The sequence below is a fragment of the Mustela lutreola genome, chromosome 11 (genome assembly GCF_030435805.1).
Source record: "Mustela lutreola isolate mMusLut2 chromosome 11, mMusLut2.pri, whole genome shotgun sequence".
Lineage (NCBI taxonomy): Eukaryota > Metazoa > Chordata > Mammalia > Carnivora > Mustelidae > Mustela > Mustela lutreola.
Window position 1 is genome coordinate 35,398,472 of NC_081300.1, and position 23,404 is coordinate 35,421,875.

Here is a 23,404-nt window from a genome sequence, read left to right on the forward strand (position 1 = left end):
GAAGCTGAATATAAGAATGTAGGTATATAAGTTGAATAAGTTGACAGAGTATTACTGGATCCATTGCTAATCTCAGGGCTCTTGACCAGGATTCAAATCATGTAAATCCATCCAAGTCATTGGGCTTCTAGTTTATGTTGATCAGAATTTTTAATAAAGTTTGCTCATATCATAATTTACTAATAAAAATCAAGACATTAAATGGCTTTATGTTTGGAGTGTTATATAAAGAAACAATAACTACTAGTGGTAGAGCTTTATATGGGCATAATGCAGTATATTAAATTTATACTCTTAAAAAAAATTGTTTTTAATACCAGAAGTTAGGGATCACTTTCCCATGTGGACTAACCAGTGGATGTATATCTTAGCTCATAAAACTTCTATTCATGGGAAAGGAAAAGGAAGAGAATAAAACTACCTCAATGTGAATGTAAGATAATTTTACTTTAAACTAGAAGCTCCAGATGTAGGCAAATCCAAGGACTACATCTCTGCCTTTTCTTTTTTTTTCTTTTCTCTTTTCTTTTCTTCCTTCCTCTCTCTCTCTCTTTCTTTCCTTCTTTCTCTCTTTCTTTCGAGACCATATGCATGAGTTAGGGGGGTGCTGAGGAGGGGCAGAGGAGGGAGAAATGGTTAGGGAAAGAGAGAATCCCAAGCAGATTCCCCACCAAGCGTGGATCCTGCAGCGGGGCTCCATCGATCCCACAACCCTGAGATCACAACCTGAGTACAAATCAAGAGTCAGACACTTAATTGACTGAGCTACCCAGGTGCCCCCATCTCTGCTTGTTCTTTTTCTTTTTTTAAAGATTTTATGTATTTGAAAGAGAGAGTGCTTGTGCTCCTGCACTCTCTCTCAATAAACCAGATCCTTTATCTCAACAGGGGACTTGGCTTCTAATTTGTTTAAAATAAAGATGACTACAAAAATTTTCTTATATCCTTTGCATTTATTTCCATCTTTACCTATCTACTATCCCTCTGTTAGTGTCTCAGAAGAAAATCACACCTTTTATTCATATTCTTGATATCACTGACTTACACCCTCTAGAGCCTGTCAGTTATCTCCTTTTCTTATAATTTACAAACTCCTCCTCTCAATTGGATTCTTTCCTAGGATTACAAACACGATCAGGCTTTCCATTAAAAATCAAGACCTAAACCTAAACCAGAAACTCCTCCCTTAAGAGGGGAGTGTAATACTCAGGGTCAGTGAGGGTGCAGGGACAAGAGCACTGTAATACATTACAGGAGGAACTGCAAATTGGTAGAGCATTTTATGCACTTACCTCTTAATAATTCTGCTTTTAATAAGTTATCATATGGAATTATATTAACAACAACATGAGGATATTTGTTCAAGGACAGTCATTGCAGGATTATTTGTAACAGGAAAACTGAAGGCAAATATTCAATAGAAGAATCAATTAAAAAAACTATGATAGAGGGTTGGGATGGAGAAGCAGTCATATGAAATGAAGAGAGATGGTTTAAAAACCATATTTAGGATTTAAAAGCAGGAGTAGTTGACGAGTATTTGTGAAAAATGAAGGGAAAAGGTAGTGAGAAGGACTGGCAGAATTATGGGGGAATAAGCAATACAGAGAGGAAAGATTGGGGATGTGGAAGAAATTAAATGTAGGCTGAGTTACTTATAAAACATTTGGGAAGATATTTCAAGAAAACATTTGGATCAATAATTCTATAGTGTTTTGGTACTTGGCTGGCTGACTTAACGGTGGTGGGGTTGAGACAGAGTTGAGGAAGGACATACTTCACTTTTAGTGTTCTCAGTGAAGCAGGAGGTAATTCATTCTTGTGAGTGAAAAGAAGTGGGTATTGAGGAGAGAAGTGAAGATCTGGAATTTGTACTGAGGGAATTCAAGATAAAAATGACCAAGAACAAGGAAAAAACTATCCTGCAAAGTTTAAGGTCTAATGATTAGAAATCATAAATTTGTGTCAAGACTCAGGTGTTATAGATGTAAAACTAGAGAAAGCAGCCTGAGAGCTTGATCCTGGGTTAGGATTTCATTGGGAGGGTGAAATATACTGGTCAACGTTCAAGCTCCAACACCAATAAGGTCCCCAGGAGGAAAGTACTCCCCACCCCACACAAGCTCCGATATTTTGTGCCAAGCTGCCCTCTTCTATGGATCAAGCTCCATGAGTTTTGGGGTATGATTCGAAGTAAGATTCAAGGTTCATTTTTTTCCCCATATCTATATCTAGTATATATAGTATTATTTTTTTGGAAGACTTGCTTGATACTTTTTCCATAGACTTGCTTGATACCTTTGTCAAAAAGCAATTGAACATATGACTGTTTGGGTCTATTTCTAGACTCTATTCTGTTCCACTGACCTATTTATCTATGTTAATGTGAATAACAACCTGTCTTGATTATATAACTTTAGTTAATATACCAAAACTTAGGTTCACAAGTTTTTCAATTCACTCTTCTAAAATAGCAAAGACTATTTTTGCTATTCTAGGCCCTTCATATTTCCATATAAACTTTAGAATGTTTGCCAATTTCTATAATAGTAGCTGGTATTTTGACTCAAATTGCATTGAATCTAATCTTCAATTCAGAAAAAATTTGTATCTTCACAATATTGAGTTTTCCAATTTAAGAACATGGTATATCTTTCTGCCCATTTATTAAGTTTTCTTGAATTTATCTCAGCAGTATTTTATAGTGATCAATGTAGAGATTTTGTACATTTCTTGTTAAGTTATTCCCAGGTATTTGATGACTTTTTATGTTGCTGCAAATACTCTATTCTAATTGTTGTTTTCTATTGCTATATGACAGCTAATTGCATTATATAGAAATAAAATTGATTTTTGTATGTTGATCTTTAACTCGAATCCTGTGAGTATGTTAAATCCACTTAATAATTCTAGTACTTGTTTCTGTAGGTTCTTTAGGATATTTCCACGTGTACAGTCATGCTATTTGAGAATAAAGACAGTTTTACGTTTTTCTTTCTAATATTTTTTTATGCCTGATCACACTAGCTAGGGCTTCCAGTGCAATGTAAATATAAGTACTAAGTATGGACATTCTTTCCTTATTCCTAAAAGTGTGCATCACTAAAGAGGTGATCTTTGTTCATATCCTCTATCAGCTTTCTAGTTTAATGACAGGCCATTTTTTTCTCCTTATAATGTATGAGCAATGGAAGAGGTATGTTAAATGCTTTTTCTGCATCTATTTGAGACACTGGATTTCTTTTATTATGTCAATATGGCAGATCACATTGATTTTCAAATGTTAAAACAATTTTGCTTTCCTGTTATAAATTGTACTTGATTAAACTGGATTATCCTTTTCATATATTCCTGGACTTAATTTGCTAATATTTTGTTAAGAAACTTTTGTTTTGCATTTATGTTCACGAGGAAGATCACTTTGCCATTTTATTTTCTTCTAATGCTTTTACCTGGTTTAGGTCTCACAAAAGGAGTTGGGTAAGTTCTTTGTTCCTCTAGTCCAATAGTTTTCTAGAGGACATTTTGTTACCTAGAGGATATTTAGCAATGTCTGCAGAGGTTTTTGATTATCACAAAGTAGGGGTGGGATGCTACTGACATCTAATGGGTGAAGACAGGGATGCTATTAAACAACCTGCAATACACAGAACTCCCCAACAAAATATTATTGTGTGATTTGAAATGTCAATAGTGTCAAGGCTGAGAAACCCTACACTAGCCTCTAACAGAATCTGTGTAAGATTGATATTATTTCTTCTTTAGATGTTGGGTAAAATTTACAAGTCTAGTTTTATTTGTAGGAAATTTCTTAATTAAAAATTAAATCCCCTCAACAGGTATAAGGCTATTCAGACTTCCTAATTTTGGGGGTAACAATTTTGGCATATTGTCAATTCCAAGGACTTCATATCATTTAGGATGTCAAATGTACCTCTGAGAGATTGTTCATAATATCCCTTAATTACTTAAAAAAATATTGTTAGACTCTCTGGGGACATAGATTCTTTTTCATTCCTGATACTGTAATTTTTTTCTCTTTCTATATAGGTTGATCATCTTGAAAAGGCTTACAAATTTTACATATATTTTCAAAGCATCAACTTTTAGCTTGTAGATTTTCTCTATTGCTTGTTTTCTTTTCCACTGCAAGACTTACTGAAGAGTGGACGCTAGAAATTTGCAAGCAGAATAGAAATATGGAAGTACTGCAAATTGGACAATGCTGGGAGAAATTAGGAGTTCTGGCAAAGAATGAAGAGGTATGTTACTATCCTGGACTTTAGCTGAGACACCAAAAGGTTTACAACCTAGACAAATGTTTATTATGAACCTCTAACAAAGCTTAAAACCAAGCTACGACAAAATACATAGGGAGGAAAGACACTGAGTCTTACCAATTTAGAGGGGCTTGGAAAACACATGGGACTTTCCAGAGATCTGCCCTCAGAAAGCATATATCCAAACCTATCCCAGTTCAAGGTGACTAGCAAGTAATTAAGTTGCTGAAAAGAACAAAAATCAACAACCTTCAGAGAATGATAATAAAATCCACTTCTCTAAATGCATCATCCATAATATATAGGATATATTTCAAACTGCCAAACACAAGAAAGATAGAGAGTGTGACCCACACTTAAGGGCAAAAAAAATCAATCACTTAAAATTCACCAAAAGATGGCCCAGATGTTGGATTTGAAGTACTGGAAAAAAACCAAACAAACCCTGTCATCCTATAATTCTGCATCTCATGAAAATATCCTTCAAAAATGAAGGAGAAATAGGTGTGCCTGGGTGGCTCAGTTGTTTACGCCTCCGACTCTTGGTTTTGGCTCAGATCATGATCTCACTGTTATGAGACTGAGCTCTGCCCTGCCATGCTCACATTGGGTTCTGCCCTGAACTGAGCATGAAGCCTGTTTGGGATTCTCTCTCTCCTCTCCCTCTGTCCCTCCCCCACTTCTCACACACTCTTTCTCTCCAAAATAAACAAACTAAAAAAAAAAAAAAAAAAGCGCAAAATGAGGGAGAAATAACATTTTCAGATAAACAAAAAAGAGAAAATCTGTTGTCAGTAGACTGGCAGTACAAGAAATATTAAAATGCTTTTCAAGCTGGAGAAAAATGACCAAGATGGAAACCTGGATCTATAGAAAGCAATGCAAGCATTGGAAATAGTATATAAGTGAATAAATATAAAAGGATTCTTTTTCTAAAAAGATTTTATTTTTATTTAGAGAGACAGCATGATGGAGGGGGAGAGGGAGAGAGAATTTGGAGGAGACTCCACACTGAGTGCAGAGCCTTATGTGGGGCTCTATCTCATAACCACAAGATCGTGACTTGAGCTGAAACCAAGAGTCAGATGTGTAACCCACTCAGCCACCCAGGTGGCCCTAAAAGTCTATATATTCTTATGTTTCTCTCAATGTCATTAAAAGATATATAAATGTTTAAAGCAAAAAGATAACACTGTATTATGGGTTTTATAGTGCACTAAGCTGTAATGTTTATGACAATAATATTGCAAAGAATAAGAAAGTAAATAAGCTATGCAATAGAAAAGTTCTTACATTCCACATAAAATGGCACAATATTAGTGCCACGTAGACTGCAGTAAATTAAGGGAACATACTACAGTCCCTATAGAATTCACTAAAGAAAATTAAAAAAGAGATAACAAAGAAATAATAGAGGAATTAAAAAATAAAATGGAAAAAATTTCATTTTTCCCCCTAATCACCTCAAAAAAACCACAAACAAACAGAAAAGGAGAAATAGAGGAACAAAGAACAGATGGAATGAATAGAAAGGAAGAATAAAAAGCAAAATGCTAGATCTAAATATGACAGTGTTATTAAATTCAAATGAATTAAACACTCAAGTAAATAGAAGAGATTATTAGACTAGAGAAAAATGGAGAACCTAAACCATATGTACTTTACAAAAGTCACAATTTAAATACGAAAGAATAAAACTGACATAAAAGGATGAATGGAAAGAGATGTGCTATGTAAATAGCACACGTGGAAAATTGGAATAGTTATATAATATCAAATAGAATAGTCAGTAAGAGATAAAGAGAAATATGCCATTGTGATTAAAGTGGAAAATCATCAGACACACAAAACAGTCCTAACTATATATGCATCTAATATAGAATTTCAAAATACATATAGTAAATTTGGTAAGACAAGGGAAAAAGAAGAGAAAATCACAATCACATTGGGAGATTTTAATGTCCTTTTATTATCAATTGATGGAAAAAAGATAAAAATTCAGTAGGCTAAAGAAGAATTGAACATTATGAACCAATTTGACTTAACTGACATGTACAGAATATTATACTCCACAGCAGATTATACATTTTCTTTTTTTAAGTAGGCTCCATGCCCAACACAGGGCTTGAAGTTATGACCCCAAGATCAAGACCTGAGCTGATATCAAGAATTGGATGCTTAACTGACTAAGCCACCCAGGCACCCACAGAACATACATTTTAAGAAAATACACATGGACTACTGACCAAGCTAAGTATCTTGAACCATAAAATAAATTTCAATATATTACAAAACAATGAAAGCTTACAGAGTATGTAATCTGACCACAATGGAGTTAAAAATAAAAGCCGAGACATCTAGAAAAATCTCAAGAATCTGAAAGTTATGTAACATGCTTCTAAACAATCCATAGATTAAGAAAACTACAAGTGAAATTAGTAAATATTTTGAAATGAATGGTAATGAAAATATAACTTATCAAGACTTGAGGGATACAGAAGATACTAGAGGGAAAATAACTTAAATGCCTATATTAAATAGGAAAAATTTAAGATCACTGATATAATAAGACATTTTACAAAGCTAGAAAAAGAAGAGCAAACTAAATATAAAGTAAGTAGGAAAAAGGAAACAAGAGTAGAAGATCATGAAACAGACAAATAGAAGAAACAAAGGTGGGCCCTTTGTAAATATTAATAAAACTGATAACTCTCTACCAACACAAAGTATAAAAAAGAAAAATACTCAATTTATGAATGTTAAAAATCAGAAAGGAGATATCACTATAGATTCTAATGATAGTAGAAAAATATTAAGGATAATCATGAGTAACAATGCCATTATCTTCAATAATTGAAATGTGATAAAATGCATATTTTCCCTCCAAATTTTTATTTAAATTCTAGTTAGTTAATACACAGTGTAATAGACAATATATATAATATTATTTTATATTAATACTGTATATATATAGATATAGTGTATATAGTGTAATGTTTACAGGAGTGTAACAATCTAATCTAATAGTGGTTTCAGGAGTAGAATTTAGAGATTCATCATTTACATACAACATCCAGTGTTTACCACAAGTGCTCTCCTTAATGCACATCACCCATTTAGCCCATACCCACCCACCTCCCTCCATCAACCCTCAGTCTGTTCGCTAATATTAAGAGTCTCTTGTGGCTTGCTCCCCCCCTCTCTCTTTTTTCCCCTTCTCATATGTTCATCTGTTTTGTTTTCTAAAATCCACATGTGAGTGAAATCATATGGTATTTGTCTTTCTCTGACAGACTGACTTATTTCTTTTAGCATAATACCGTCTAGCTCCAAGTTGTTGCAAATGGCAAGCTTTCATTCTTCTTGATGGCTGAGTAATATTCCATTGTGTGTGTGTGTGCGTGTGTGTGTGTACATGTATATCTACTACATTTTTATCCATTTATCAGTCGATGGACACTTGGGCTCTTCCTATAGTTTGGCTATTGTTGATAATGCTGCTATAAACATCAGGGTGCACGTATCCCTTTGTACCCTTTGGGTAAATACCTAGTAGTGTGATTTCTCTGTTGTAAGATAGTTTTATTTTTAACTTTTTGAGGAGCCTCCATACTATTAATTTTAGCCATTCTGACAGGTGTGATTTGTATTTCCCTAAAGATGAGTGATGTTGAGCATCTTTTTTTTTTTTTTTTAAGATTTTATTTATTTATTTGACAGAGATCACAAGTAGGTAGAGAGGCAGGCAGAGAGAGAGAGGAGGAAGCAGGCCCCCTGCTTAGCAGAGAGCCTGATGCGGGGCTCAATCCCACGACCCTGGGATCACGACCTGAGCTGAAGGCAAAGGCTTTAACCCACTGAGCCACCCAGGCGCCCCAATGTTGAATATCTTTTCATGTGTCTGTCAGCCATATGGATATCTTCTTTGGGAAAATGTCCATTCAAGTCCTCTGCCCCAAATGCAGACATTTCTTGAAAAATATAATTTATTAAAACTGACTCAAGAAGAAATAAAAAATATGAATAGCATTATATTTATTAAAGGAATGGAATTCATAACCAAACATTCCCACAAAGAAAACTGACCAAATAGCTTCACTTATAAATTTTAACATATTTAATGGAAATATTAAAAGTCTTACACAAGCTTTCAGTAAATAGGAAGGAACACTTTTCAGCTCATTATTATGTTACTGTGTGATACCAAAAACTGATTAAGTAATTAAAATAAAGGAATATTACAAACTATAGATTCCCTCATGAACATAGACATAAGAATATTCAACTAAATATTAGCAAATCAAATCCAACAATATATAAAAAGGTACTACATCATGGCCAAATGAGTATTTTTCCAAAATGCAATGATGGCTTAACATTCAAAAATAAAGCCATGTAAATCATCACATTAGAAGAATAAAGCAGTAAAAGCATAAAGTTATATCAATAAATGCAGAAAAAGCATTTGGTAAAATCCGGATAAACATGTTTAGCAAACTAGGAAGCAAAGGGAACTTACTTCAATCTGATAAAGAGTGTCTGTCAAAAACCGATATTTAACACAATATTTATTGGTGAATTACAGAATTTCCTGTCCTTGAGAACAAAGCAAGGATGTCTTCTTTAACCACTTCTATTCAATATTTTATTGGAAGTTCTAGCCAATACAATAAGGCAAGAATAAGAAACAAAAGGCATAAAGCTTGGAAAGGCTACTATTATTCAGACAATGTGACTGTGAACTTGAAAGTCCCAAGTAATGTACCAAAAAAACCCCCAAATCCCTAAAACAAAACAAAAAGCCACCAAACCAAACCAAAACAAAAACCCTGCTGGAATATATGCATTTATCAAGACTATAGTATAAAGGTAAATATTAAAAATAATCAATATTCTTTTTACATACCACCAATAAGTTCAGTGAAAAGTGTGCAGGACTGTTACACTGAAAACTACATAGTATTACTGAGTTAAATTTTAAAAGACCCTAATAAATGAAGAGATACACCATGTTCACGGATTAGAAAATTCAATGTTTTTAGGATGTCAATTCTACTCCAAAATGATCTAATCGTATTTCTAGATCCTTAATAGAAACTGGTAAATGCAATCTAAAATGTAAACAAAAGAACCTAGAATAGCCAAAAGGATTTTTACAAGAAATGTGAAGCTGAAGACATAAACTATCTGACTTCAAGATTCATTAATTTACTATAAAGCTAAAGTAGTACAGATTGTATGACACTGACATAAGAATGGACATTCTTATCAATGGGATGATAGATCAATGGAATAGAAACCCATGAATGGGTGTGTGTGTGTGTGTGTGTGTATACATATCTAATTGACTTTTGAAAAGGCATCAGACAATTCAGTGAAGAAAAAATAGCTTTTTTTTTTTTTAACAAATGGTGCTAGAAAAACTGAGTATCTCTATAGAAAAAAATGAATGTTGAGCCCTACATCACACTACATGTGAGAGTGTATCTGAAATAAATCAGACTTAAATGTAAAAGTTAAAACTGTACAACTCTCATAAGGAAACATAAGGAAACCTTCATCAGTTAAAAAAGTCTTATTCTTCAAAAACACCATTAAGGAAATAAAAAGGCAAGTCTTACACAGGGAGAAATAATCACAATATATGTTGACAAAGGATATATATACAAATATACAAACAATTATATGTTCAATACTTTAGTTGTTTACCCAATTAAAAATGGTCAAAAGATTTGAACAGATATTTTTGAATGAATGGCCAATAAACAACATTAAGAGACACACATTGTCATTAGAGTCATCAGTATACAAAAATCACAATGAGATACCATTTCATATCCACTAAAATGGTTAAAATGAATAAGTCTGATTATACTAAACCTTGGCAATGATGAGGAGCAAACAGAACTCAGGTATCTTTCTGGTAGGACTGTGAAGTTCTATCATTTTGGAAAATAATTTAGTAGTTTCACATATAGTTAAAAATAAACAGAGGGGCACCTGGGTGGCTTAGTGGGTTAAAGCCTCTGCCTTTCTGCTTGGGTCTGATCTCAGGGTTCTGGGATCGAGCCCCGCATCAGGCTCTCTGCTCAGCGGGGAGTCTGCTTTCCCCTCTTTCTCTGCCTGCCTCTCTGCCTACTTGTGATTTCTGTCTGTCAAATAAATAAATAAATAAAATCTTAAAAATAAAAATAAACATAGAGTGCTTGGATGGCTCAGTCAGTTAAGCAGTTGACTCCTGATTCTGGCTTAGATCATGATTTCAGGGTTGTAATATCAAGCCCTGTGTTGTCCTGCTGGACATGGAACCCGCTTGAGATTCTCTTACTCCCTCTCCCTCTGCCCCTTTCCCATCACTTGCATATGATATAGCAATTCAATTCCAAGATATTTACTTAAGAGAAAGAAACATGCCTGTTAAGAGACTTCTACACAAATGCTTATAACAGCTCAGTTTTTTCCTCCCTCCCTGTTAAATCTGGAAACAATCTAAATGTCCATCAATAAATGAATTGATAAACAAGTTGTGGTATAGTTATACAATGAACTATTACTCAGGAATTGAAAAATAATGGACTAATGTAATATGCAGCAACATACAAATATATCTAAAAAATACGGTAAGCAAAAATGCCAGATATATGCATACAGTATGATTTCATTTATATGAAGATTTAAAACATGCAAAACTATCCTGAGTGACAGAAATCAGATCACCGGTTGCCTGAGCCAGGGTTTGTCTGGGGACTGCAAAGTGGCACAAAGTACTTTCTGGATGATGGATACTTCCTATATTAATTCGAATGTTAGTTACACAAGTGTATCTATTTGTTAAAACACTCTAAACTTGATGTGTGCATTTTACTAAGAGTAAATTATATTCAATAAAGTTGATTTAAAAATAAAGTTAAAAGAAACAGCAGGGAAAACTTTACCAAATAAACTTAAAGATACACTGCAATATATAAAAATAAATATATATTTTTAAATAACTATATATTATTTTCAAAACTATAGAAACCTGACTACTAAAAGAAAAGATTCACCGACCATGTATTTTCAGGACTTATTAACTGTGTGAGGCATCATAAAGTCAAAACCTAATTGTCAGATGATCAGTGTTTATCACTTCATACAGATCAGATGAAATGTGTACAAAATTCACTGAGGGGCTCTGACTAATATAGGACAACTTCATTCATTGATATGATGAAATTATTACCAGTAGTTGTCTGGTATTCGTGTTTAGCATCGTGTTGGAGCTGTTAAAGTGATAGCAAAATGATCAAATTCAAGACAGTAGCAGAAAAGAGGTTAAACTCATGGTGTTTAGGACTGCTTGCACTGTGTTAGTCACTCTAAAGTCACTAAAGTCACTTGGAGCTGTTAAAGTGATGGCAAAATGATCAAATTCAAGACAGTAGCAGAAAAGAGGTTAAACTCATGGTTTAACTTAGGACTGCTTGCACTATATTAGTCACTCTACAGTCACTAACATTTTATCCATATTCTAATATTATAACATAGTAAATGGGAAACTGAGTAGCCCTGACTTAGGATAGGGAAATGAAAAACATTTTCAGTTCTTCAAGTTCAATAAAATTCTAATAATCCAAAGCTCCCTCACTATTTTGCCCAAATCTCGTATTGCGATAGTCTGTCTGAGCTTGAATGGCAAATATTAAATGTCACTCAGGACCAACTGAATACCACTTGTATTTGCATTCCTTAAAAAGTAGAAAAACATTAACCTTTTGTTTTATTGAATTAAAATGCCACGGAAATGCTGATGTAGTCTTGGGAGACTGGAATACTTTTACAAAGAAGAATAGCTGTCATTTATTAAACACAAAGAACAATTACTTGATAGGATGCCTTCTGACAAAAAGCAGATTGGTATTCTCATCATAGAAAAGGCATTATAAAAAAAAAAATCTAGCCCAGACCTCTGAGATTTGAATAATTTAAAGCTGCATTTGGTGCAATTTGAATTTTTCTTTAGGGAGGCAAAGTTAAATACCTTTAATTTGTTCTAATTATTTCAAATTTGCAAGTTAATTATGGCTGATCATTAAATAACAAAAAGGACTACCGTCTCCATAGAGTTTTACCTCCTACCCTCTGCATTACTTAAGCTAGATTTTAGTATGCATGAATTAACTTTCTAAATAATCACACGGTTTGACTAAATGGCTCAGTAATATGAGCTCTGATCCTCAGAATAAGCATTAATGGACATTAGAAATGCTACTGGGACTCATGTTACTTACATTATAAGTATTTTTAATGGGGCCTTATTTACTAATCTTTATGTACTGTTCAAGTTAGAACACCATATAGATACATTATTCTGTTTTACTGGAGGAAAAGCCCAATCTTTGAGATAATAAAAACAAATGTCCATTTAACACCAAATAAATTCATTTTGAAATTAATGCAGGGATATGATGATGGATTTTAACTAGTTTTAGCTGTTCATCTCAATGAATCAATCTAGCAAAAATGGTCTGCTTGGTCTAAAATGGAATATTATGGATCCACTCATGTGCTGCTAAGGAATTCAAGTAGCAAAAGGAGGTCCACTGAGCTAGTATTTATTTTCCACCTGGTATTTGTAAAGAAAAGATTCATGGTTTCTTGTGAGAGTTGGCTACCAATAAATGTAAAGCCAGATGGCACATAACCCTTCTGCTTAGAACTCTTAAAAATAATTTTCCTAAATGTCCCAACTAGATCTTTATATTCCCCTGAGATGGACCTGTTAATAAACAAATTATTCTAAGAAAAAGTTTAAAGAGTAAAATTTCAAAAATGATAATATTCCATATGCCATTAGATCTCTATTTTCCCACTCCAAAATCATCAACACAAATTTTATTTCCATATATCCCATTAAAGATGATCTGAGAACCTACTATGTGTCAGTTCTGTGTTTGGTAATAAGAGTATACAGAAGAGTAAGTGACTATCTTTGAATATTTGCAGGTAAACCAGAGGAAATAGCCAGCCCAATAATGAATACATAATATGGCTGGTGTTATGATGACAGTATATGCAAAGTGCTGTAGAGAGCGATAAATGTAACAGGAAGCTTATAAGAAGGGAATGGAGGATCACGAAGGGGATGAGGTAAGAAAGGTCAGTAAAAAGGAATGGTAATTTACTAGCATATACTATGCAAAGGACCCTGGCTCCAAAAGATGTGGCCATCCTAGTTAAGAATTTACTTATGGGAGTGTGCCAAACCCCTCAAGTGTGCTAGGTAGAACTATGGTCTCTGGAAGACAATAGGTACTTCAGAAGCAGAAAATACATAAGTTAGATGTGCATAGCATAAGAAAGAGAGGAGTCCAACCCTGAGGGGTAGGTAGCTGGGGCAGCCTAGTAGTTTAGAATATTAGTTTTAGTGTCAGATAGAACTGGGCTCTGTATAGTCTGTAAGTTCTCATAGATGTGATTTCTTTCTTTCTTTCTTTTTTTTTTAAAGATTTTATTTATTTATTTGACAGACAGAGATCACAAGTAGACAGAGAGGCAGGAGAGAGAGAGGAGGAAGCAGGCTCCCCTCTGAGCAGAGAGCCGGATGCGGGGCTTCATCCCAGGACTCTGAGATCATGACCTGAGCTGAAGGCAGAGGCTAGAACCCACTGAGCCACCCAGGCACCCATAGATGTGATTTCTTCAACAAGCTATATATCTAGATATATCTAAATCTATCTATCTCATGTCTTTATTAATTCATCTTGGCTTCTGTATCTTGGCTATTGTAAATAACATTGCAATAAATATAGGAGTGCATGTATCTTTTTTAATTCATGTTTTGGCTTTCTATGGATAATGTAGGGGCCAAGGGCAGACTGCCCCAAGATGGGCCACTATGGCATGAAGACAGTTTTCAGTTAAAAACGATAAAAACCGGGGCGCCTGGGTGGCTCAGTGGGCTAAAGTCTCTGCCTTTGGCTCAGGTCATGATCCCAGGGACTTGGGATCGAGCCCCGCATCGGGCTCTCTACTCAACAGGGAGCCTGCTTCCTCCCCTCTCTTTGCCTGCCTCTTTGCCTACTTGCAATCTGTCTGTCAAATAAATAAGTAAAATCTTTAAAAAAAAAGTAAAAAAAAAAAAAAACCCGATAAAAACTTAGAAGATTCAGTTAAATCTCTTTACCTTCTCCTCAAAAGCAGGCCTGTACCAGGAAGAAAGCTATTAACATAGATTCCTCTTTCTCTAAGAAACATATTTGCAGAATAAGGCAACTTTTCTTTTTAAACATCTCCTTTCACCTTCTTGTTAATGGTCTTTCTCTCCTTTGTTTCCTCAGACTCTACCCTCTCTTTAGCTCCTATAAGTACCATGCTGCCCATCTTTGGAATTTCCATGTATGGGTAGAATCCCTGTTATGTATAGTATTAAATTTTATTTTCTCCTGTTAATCTCTTTCATGTCAATTTGATTCTTAGTCCAACTGGGAGGACACTGAAAGGCAGAGAAAATTCTTCCTTGACAGTTAAGACCTAGTAGTGGAATTACTGGATTATGTGGGAGTTCTATTTTTAATTTTTTGAGAAACCTTCCTACTGTTTTCCATAGTGGCTGTACTAGTTTACGTTACCACCAATAGTGCATGAGGATTCCCTTCTCTCCACATCCTTGCTAATGCTTGTTATTTCTTGTCTTTGATTTTAGCCATCCTGACAGGTGTGAGGTGCTATCTCCCATGGCTTTGTTTTGCATTTCTTGATGCTTGTAATATCAGGCATCTTTTCATATGTCTACTGGCCATTGGGACATCTTTGGATAACGTCTATTCAGGTTCTCTGCTCATTTTTAATCAGATTATTTGTGTTTTCTTGTTGCTGGGTTATAAAGTTCTTGTATTTTGGATGTTATCCTCTTATTAGACATATCATTTGCAAACACCTCCCATTCAGTAGGTTGCCTTTTTGTTTTGTTGTTGGTTTTTTTCGCTGTTCCTTTCTGAATCCCCAGAATTGCCTTCCATGGGGATGTACACAGAGAAGAGGCCCAAAATTCATCTACTGAAGAAATCATGAAAATTCAGGAGGCATTTGTGGAATTAAAACACAGAAATCTGAGTTAGTTAACTGTTACCTCTTCCTTACATAGTGGTACCATTTAGAGCCATTCCTAGACCTATAATCCATATTTTAATTTCATTGAAGCATGTATTTCTGAAGCTTCAAAAATCTGGCATTAAGATGAGAAAGACATTATGAGGTTATGTTTATATGCCAAAAAACACCTTGCAACTGAACTGTGAATACAAAACAAAATTTAAGAACTAAGGCTAATCCAATACAAGGTACCAAAGACCTATAAATTCACTGGAAATTAAAAAAAAAAAAACAAACCCACATAGTAGTCAGTTAAGGACTATGGTTGAAAATCTTCGTAAAGAAAATCAGGGTCTGATGGTAAATTAACACACAGTCGTCACTGAATATATAAAGTGAGGACTGCCCATGTTGCTGCTATCTCAATAGCAGTGGTCCTCAAGTGTAATAGTCTAAGGAAGGTAAAAAAAAAAAAATTCATAACACTAAGATGTTACTTATCTTTTTCACTTTCATTCTCTCATAAGTGTACAGTGAAATTTTCCAGGAGGTATATGACATGTGACATCACAACAACAGATTGAATGCAGAGCAGATGTGAGAAAATAGCTGTCTTCTATTGAGCTAGACACAAAAGAGATTTGCAAAAACTTAAAGCAATGATGTTCTTCTCACTAATTTTTTTTGTTGTTGTTGTTTTTGAAAACACAGTTTTCATAAAGATACATTATTTGTTTTAATATGTAATGGGTTTAGTATTATTTTTAAATGAATGAGTATTTGTTTTAATTCCTAATATACGTAATAGATATAACCTACATTAAAAAGATATAATGTATATTGAAGTTCTTTGGCGTCCTCAATATAATTTAAGAGTGTAAAGGGGTCCTTAAGCATTCCATAAGAATGCTTGAGAACTGCTGTTTTATATAGCATGATAAATGAGGAGTCTATGAAAATAACTACCAACATGTTCTTTGGGAAATTTAATGTGGCATCAAAATGGAAGATCCCAAGAGAATCAAAGGTAGGAGAAAACTTTCATTTAAATACTTAATTTTTTTAAAGGATTTATTTATTTGAGAAAGAGAGAGAGAGAGAGAAAGAAAAATAGTACACGAATGGGAGGAGGAAAGGGGGAGAGAAAAATCCTCAAGAAGACTCCCCACTTATCATGGAGCTCCACAGTGGGCTGGACCTCAGGACCCTGAGAGCATGACCGGAGCCAAAATCAAAAGTTGGACACTTAACAGACTGAGCCACCCAGGTGCTCCCATGAAAAGATTTTAATTAAAAACAGATTATAGTAAAATTTAACTTTGGGGGGGATGGTATATAGTTTTATGAATTTTAATATATCTATAGATTATTTTAACCATACCACAATCAAGACACAAAATAGTTCCATCACCCAAAAACTCCCTCTACTCTACTCTTCTTGTGTAGTCACACCCTCTTCCCATACTTAACCTGTGGCAACCACTGATGTTCTCCACCACTACAGTTCTTTTTCAGAATGCTGTGTAAATGGAATCAAACAGGATTCTCCCCCTCTTCCTTCCTTCCTTCCTTCCTTCCTTCCTTCCTTCCTTCCTTCCTTCCTTCTCTCTCTCTTTCCTTGAGGTTGGCTTCTTTTAGCACAATGTCTTTGAGAGTAATGGAAGTTGTAGCATGTATCAATACTTCATTCCTTTCAATTACTGAATAGTATTCTTTGTACGGACTTATCACAGTTTATTTATCCATTCACTCACTGAAGGACATTTGTGTGGTTTCCAGGTTTTGGCTATTGCAAATGAAGTTACTGTGAACCTTCATGTAAACAAAGGAGACTCCTAAATTTCAGTAAGAGCATAAAGTTGGAAGTCTTCTGACTCTTAGCACTGATAATAGCAAGTATCAAAAGGAGTCTTGTTGGTCTGTTCTCAACAAAAGTTTCATGACAATCTTTAAAAATGTCATCCAAAGATCCTCAAATCAGACTACATCATATACATTGAGGGGATGTTTTTTCCTACTTATTGAAGAAAAGTCAACTAACCTTTAAATAAACTCTTGAGAATTTTTAAGGAGTTACAATTCTAATTCACCTTTCTCCTCATGTCCATCTAAGACTCACAATAACCTCATGTGATCAACAAGTATCAAAGAAATAATCTATTTTCTGGCATTCACAGATTGTTTTAGGATCTGATTGCTGAGGAAAACAACTAGCAAGAGGCAATCAATTGCAAGGGTGGTTCAATATTCACTAACCGATCAATGTGATACCACAGTAATAAAAGAAAGGATAAGAGCCCTATGATCATTTCAGTAGACGTAAAAAAGCATTTGATGAAGTAGAACATCCATCCATGATAAAAGCTCTCAACAAAGTAGGTTAGAGGGAACATACCTCAACATAATAAAGGCCATACATGAAAAACACACAATCAATGGTGAAGAACTGAGAGGTTTTCCTCTACAGCCAGGAACAAGACAGGGCTGTCCACTCCCACCACTATTATTTAATATAGTACTGGAAGTCCCAGCCACAGCAATCAGACAACAAAAAGAAATAAAATGTACCCAAATTGGCAAGGAAGAAGTGAAACTTTCACTTTTGCAGATGACATGATACTCTAATATGGAAAACCCTAAACACTACACACACACACACACACACACACACACACAAATAGCTAAAACTGATAAATGAATTCAGTAAAGTTGTAGGATATAAAACCAATGTACAGAAATCTGTTGCTTTTCTATATACTGATAATAAAGCATCAGACAGAGAAATTAAGAAAACAATCCATTCTATTGGGTAGAATGGACTCTTAATAAAGGAAACAGTTGACAAAACCAAACAAGGACCTACAGAATGGGAGAAGGTGGTATCTCACTGTGGTTTTGATTTTTATTTCCTGGATGCCAAGTGATGTTGAATATTTTTTCTTGTGTCTGTTGGCCATTTGGATGTCTTCTTTGCAGAAATGTCTGTTCATGTCTTCTGATTATTTCTTGATTGGATTATTTGTTGTTTGGGTGTAGAGTTTCATAAGTTCTTTATAGATTTTGGATATTAGCCCTTTATCTGATATGTCACTTGCAAGTATCTTCTCCTATTCTGTAGGTCCTTGTTTGGTTTTGTCAACTGTTTTCTTTGCTGTGCAAAAGCTTTTTATCTTGTATGAAGTCCTAATAGCTCATTTTTGCCTTTGTTTCCCTTGTCTTTGGAGACATGTCTAACAAGAAGTTGCTGTGGCTGAGGCTGAAGAGGTTGCTTTTATGTGTTCTCTTTTATGATTCTGATGGATTTCTGTCTCATATTAAGGTCTTTCATCCATTTTGAGTCTATTTATATGTATGGTGTAAGGCAATAGTCCAGTTTCATTCTTCTGCATGTGGCTGTCCAATTTTCTCAACACCAATAGCAACGTTTTTCACAGAGCTAGAACAAACAACCCTAAAATTTGTAAGGAACACAAAAGACCTCAAATAGCCAAAGCAATCTTGAAAAAGAAAAGCAGAGCTGGAGGCATCGCAATTCTGGACTTCAAGTTATATTATAAAACTGTAGTAATCAAAACAGTATGGTACTGGCACAAAAACAGACACATAGATCAAGAGGACAGAATAGAAAACCAAAAAATGAACGCAGAACTATATGGTTAAGCAGGAAAGAATATCCAATGGAAAAAATGCAGTCTCTTCAACAAATGGTGTTGGGAAAACTGGACAGCAACATGCAAAACAATGAAACTGGACCATTTTCTTACGCCAAATACAAAAATAAATTCAAAATGGATTAAAGACCTAAATTTTAGAACTGAAACTGTAAAAATCCTAGAGGAGAACACAGACAGTAACCTCTTTGACATAGGCCATAGCAACTACTTTCTACACATGTCTCTGGAGGCAAGGGAAATAAAAGCACAAATAAATTATTGGGGCTACATCAAAATAAAAAGCTTCTGCATAGCAAAGAAAACAATCAACAGAACTAAAAAAGCAACCTAAAGAATAGAAGATATTTGTAAATGTCAAAGCTGATACAGGTTTAGTATCCAAAATATATAAAGTACTTATAAAACTCAACCAAATAATCTAATTAAAGAATGGGCAGAAAACATGAATAGACATTTTCCCAAAGAAGACATATAAGTGACCAACAGACACATGCAGAGATGTTCAACATCACTAATCATCAGGAAAATGCAATCAAAACTACAATGAGTAAAAACAATAACACAAGAAACACAGATGTTAGTATGGATGTGGAACAGGGGAACCTTTGTGCACTGCTGGGTGAGAAAGCAAACTGGTACAGCCAACCTGGAAAACAGTGTAAAGGCTCCTCAAAAAGTTAAAAATAGAACTACCCTATGTCCTGTGACCTAGCAATTACCCTACTAGGTGTCTACCCTAAGAATATGAAAATGCTAATTCAAAGTGATACATGCACCCTGATACTTACATTTATAGCAGCATTATCAGAATGCCTGGATGGCTCAGTTAGGCATCTGACTCTCAATTTTGGCTCAGTCCATGATCTTGGGGTTGTGAGGTTGAGCCCCATGTCAGACTCCACACTCAGCATGGAGTGTGCCTAAGATTCTCTTGCTCTACCCCTCCCCTCCACCCTACTCATGCTGCTTGCTAGCTCGCTCTCTCTAAAGAGGAAAAAAAAATTATAGCAGGATTATCTACAATAGCCAAATTATGGAAACAGCCCATGTCTATCTATAGATGAATGGATAAAGAAGACATGGTCTATATACACAACTGAATATCACTAAGTCATCAAAAAGAATGAAATCTTGCCATTTGCAACGATATGGATGGAGCTAGAGAGTATTATGCTAAGTGAAATAAGTCAGTCAAAGAAAGATACCATAAAATTTCATTCATATGTGGAATTTAAGAAATAAAACAAATGAGCAAAGGGGAAAAAAACAGAGAGAGGCAAACCAGGAAACAGACTCTTAATTATGGAGGACAAACTGATGGGAGGTGGGTAGGAAGACGGGTGATGGGGATTAAGGAGTACACTTGCGTTGCGTGTTGAATGGAAGTCTTGAATCACTATATTGTACACCTGAAACTACAATTACACTGTATATTAACTAATTGGAATTTAAATAAAAACTTAAAAATAATTAAAAGAGGCCATCAAGAAACTTTCTTGTGTTCTTGAGCCAAACAGAATAAAGAATCTCCCTTTAGGGCTTTGATTATTATATAGGGGACAACCAAGCTGGTAACATGAGACTTAGAATCAATGAACCTTCTATAAAAATCCTGAGCACACCCGCATGCTGTAAGATCTTTCATGTTTTCAAATACTCAATATGACCATAAGAATATACACTATTCTCCACCACAGGGGCCTTAGAACTGGCTCAGACCCATTGAGAGCAGGCAGCTTTGGGGAAATGAAGAGCAATTTTGAAATCCTTTTTTTTTTTCTTCCAATAGGTCCTATTCATAAAACCATCATCTGCTGAAGTAAATGAGAATGTAACAGAAAGCTGGGCAAAAGAAAATGCAACATTTTAGAGGGATTCAAAGAAAAACACTTAAAAGGACCCATAATTAAAGCAGCCAGCTTTGAGCTATAAAACTGTGGATTTCTTACAGTTTGTAAGGGCCTTGCCCTGGCACCCATTTGACCCAGAACCCTCCAGCAGTATGAAAAGCCCCAGAGTATAAGGATAAAATGAAAGCCTTTAATTACCCCAGTGTGAGTAATTTAGAGGAAATCAATCATGCTACCTTAATGTTGATAGTTCTATATAATTTACACAAAGACAGTCTTTTGCATGTTTTTCTCACATAACATTTGTTGCTATTGACATTACTGTATAGCTACCAAATGAACCATAGTTTTAAAATTCTGCAATTTAAAATTGGTCTCTGTTGAGTTGTGCTGTTTTGTAAAAAGGCTTCTGTGCAGTATGTGTGTTTCATCAAAAACCTCACTATTAGGTGTCATGCTGGATTGCTTCTTGGAGAAAAGTGAGAGGTAGGAGCAGAGAATTACCAAGGTCATAATAACCACTTGGCCATGAAAAACAGATCATGACAGCACATTATGGCTATTAGTTCATTCATTTAGACAGGCAAGCTCCTTTTACATTGCTCAAAGGTTCTGCAAACATAGAAGCAAGGGGTCAGAAACCATGGCTCAGAAGATTGACTTTGGATAGCACTCCTCAGCTATCTTTGGTACATACCTGCTCTAGAAAGTAATGTCAATTTTGGCACTATGAATCTCTAGTGACCATAAAAATAGGCAAAAACTACTTGCTAAAGATAATGACAATGGCATTATAATAAAATATTTACCAAACATCAGTTACATTATAGTAGAACATGTAAGAATTGTAAATTAATTGACAACATACACAACCTGAGCATAGAAGGGATTTTGTCTAGTTGGTCCCCAAACTAGACATTATTAGAATCACCCAGGAGCTTTCTGAAAATACAGATTTCTGGGTCTCATCCACAGAAATGGGGATTCCATAGGTGGAAGTGATATGTTCTGGGTTTCTTCCATAATTTCTCCTACAGTTCATAGGGTCTAGTAAACTGAGGTAGAGTGGAGATTTGTGTTTCAGGTAGGATTTAAACCCATTAGAGGATTTTAAGCAGAGGACAAACATGATTCAGACACATGATTTAAAATGACTACTCTGACAATTGGGTCAAGGATAGGTGCAGGAGTTAGAAGTAGAAATAGGCATCTGCAATAATCTAGGTGGATGGTGATGGTTTGATTAGGTGGAAGCAACAGACACGGAGGGAAGATGACAGAAAGTGCATGCTTTTATAAATAGGATCAATAGGAGTTAATAATGAACTGGATATGCGGGGAGAGGGAAGGAAGGAAATAAGTCAAGGTGGTTTATATAGTTTTTTTACTTGAGTCACAAGGCACACATATATTTGAAATGGGTAAAAAAGAAAGGAACGAGATTGTGGTTTCCAAACATCTTGTGACAGGTTAGTGGTATTCCATAGGAACAATGGTAATCACACATTCGTTCTGCTTTCCTAGATTGTAAATCATCTTATACTTAAGAATCATTTCTAGGAGGGCACCTGAATGGCTCAGTTGGTTAAGCATCTACCTTGGGCTCAGGTCATGATCCATCCCAGAGTCCTGAGATTGAGCCCCGCATTGGGCTCTTTGCTCAGCAGGGAGCTTGCTTTTCCTTTTCCCTCTGCCTGCTGCTCCCCCTGCTTGTACTCTCTCTTGCTCTCTCTCTCTCTCTCTCTCCTTCCCTGCCTGTCAAATAAATAAATGAAATCTTAAGAAAAAAAATCATTTCCAGAATTAATGTCTAGTTCATTGGCATATAACATGATGATTTTTTAAAAAGATTTATTTATTTGAGACAGAGAGACAGAGAGAACACATGCACAGGGAGTAGGGGGGCAGAGGAAGAGAGAATCTTACACGGATTTTGTCCACCCTGAGCGTGGAGCTGGTCAAGTGTTTGATCTCATGACCCCGAGATCATGGCCCAAACTGAAACCAAGAGTCAGATGCTAATGTGACTGCACCACCCAGGCACCACAAATTCTTCTTTTTTTTTTTTAAATTTAAATTTTAAATGCAATTTATCCATCGTTAGCTTCCTTGTACTTCCACAGTTTTCCACAAAACTTCAATTTTATCAATAAATGTTTAGCAGGATTATCTATTTGACCTTTTACTGCCCTGAGATATAAATAAACTAAACTGGAAGAACTAAATTTATTTATCTCTATTTATGAATACATGTCCATACATGCATATATATGTATATTTTAAATAAACTCCCACCTATTTTTTTACTTCAACTTTCTTGTACCAATGGTTGTTCCACTCTTTCTAGACAAAGATCATTCATCTTTGAGAGGAAAAATAATTGGGTAGTGTTTTATTATCTTTGCCATGTTTAAAACATCACAGGTTCTAAACAATAAACCCAAAATGGTTGCCCTTAATCCTTTAAGCAAAATCAAACAACATATTTTAGTTATGCATGGCATGTTTTAAAATTCTAAACTTGGGC

The 23,404-nt window shown here is 35.0% G+C and overlaps 1 protein-coding gene across 6 annotated transcripts in view; it reads right to left on the reverse strand.

Annotated features, from left to right (window-relative positions):
* The window catches only part of KIAA1328 (KIAA1328 ortholog), a 323,127-nt gene that overhangs the window by 61,364 nt on the left and 238,359 nt on the right, over window positions 1-23,404 (reverse strand). The gene's annotated exons all lie outside the window — the stretch shown is intronic.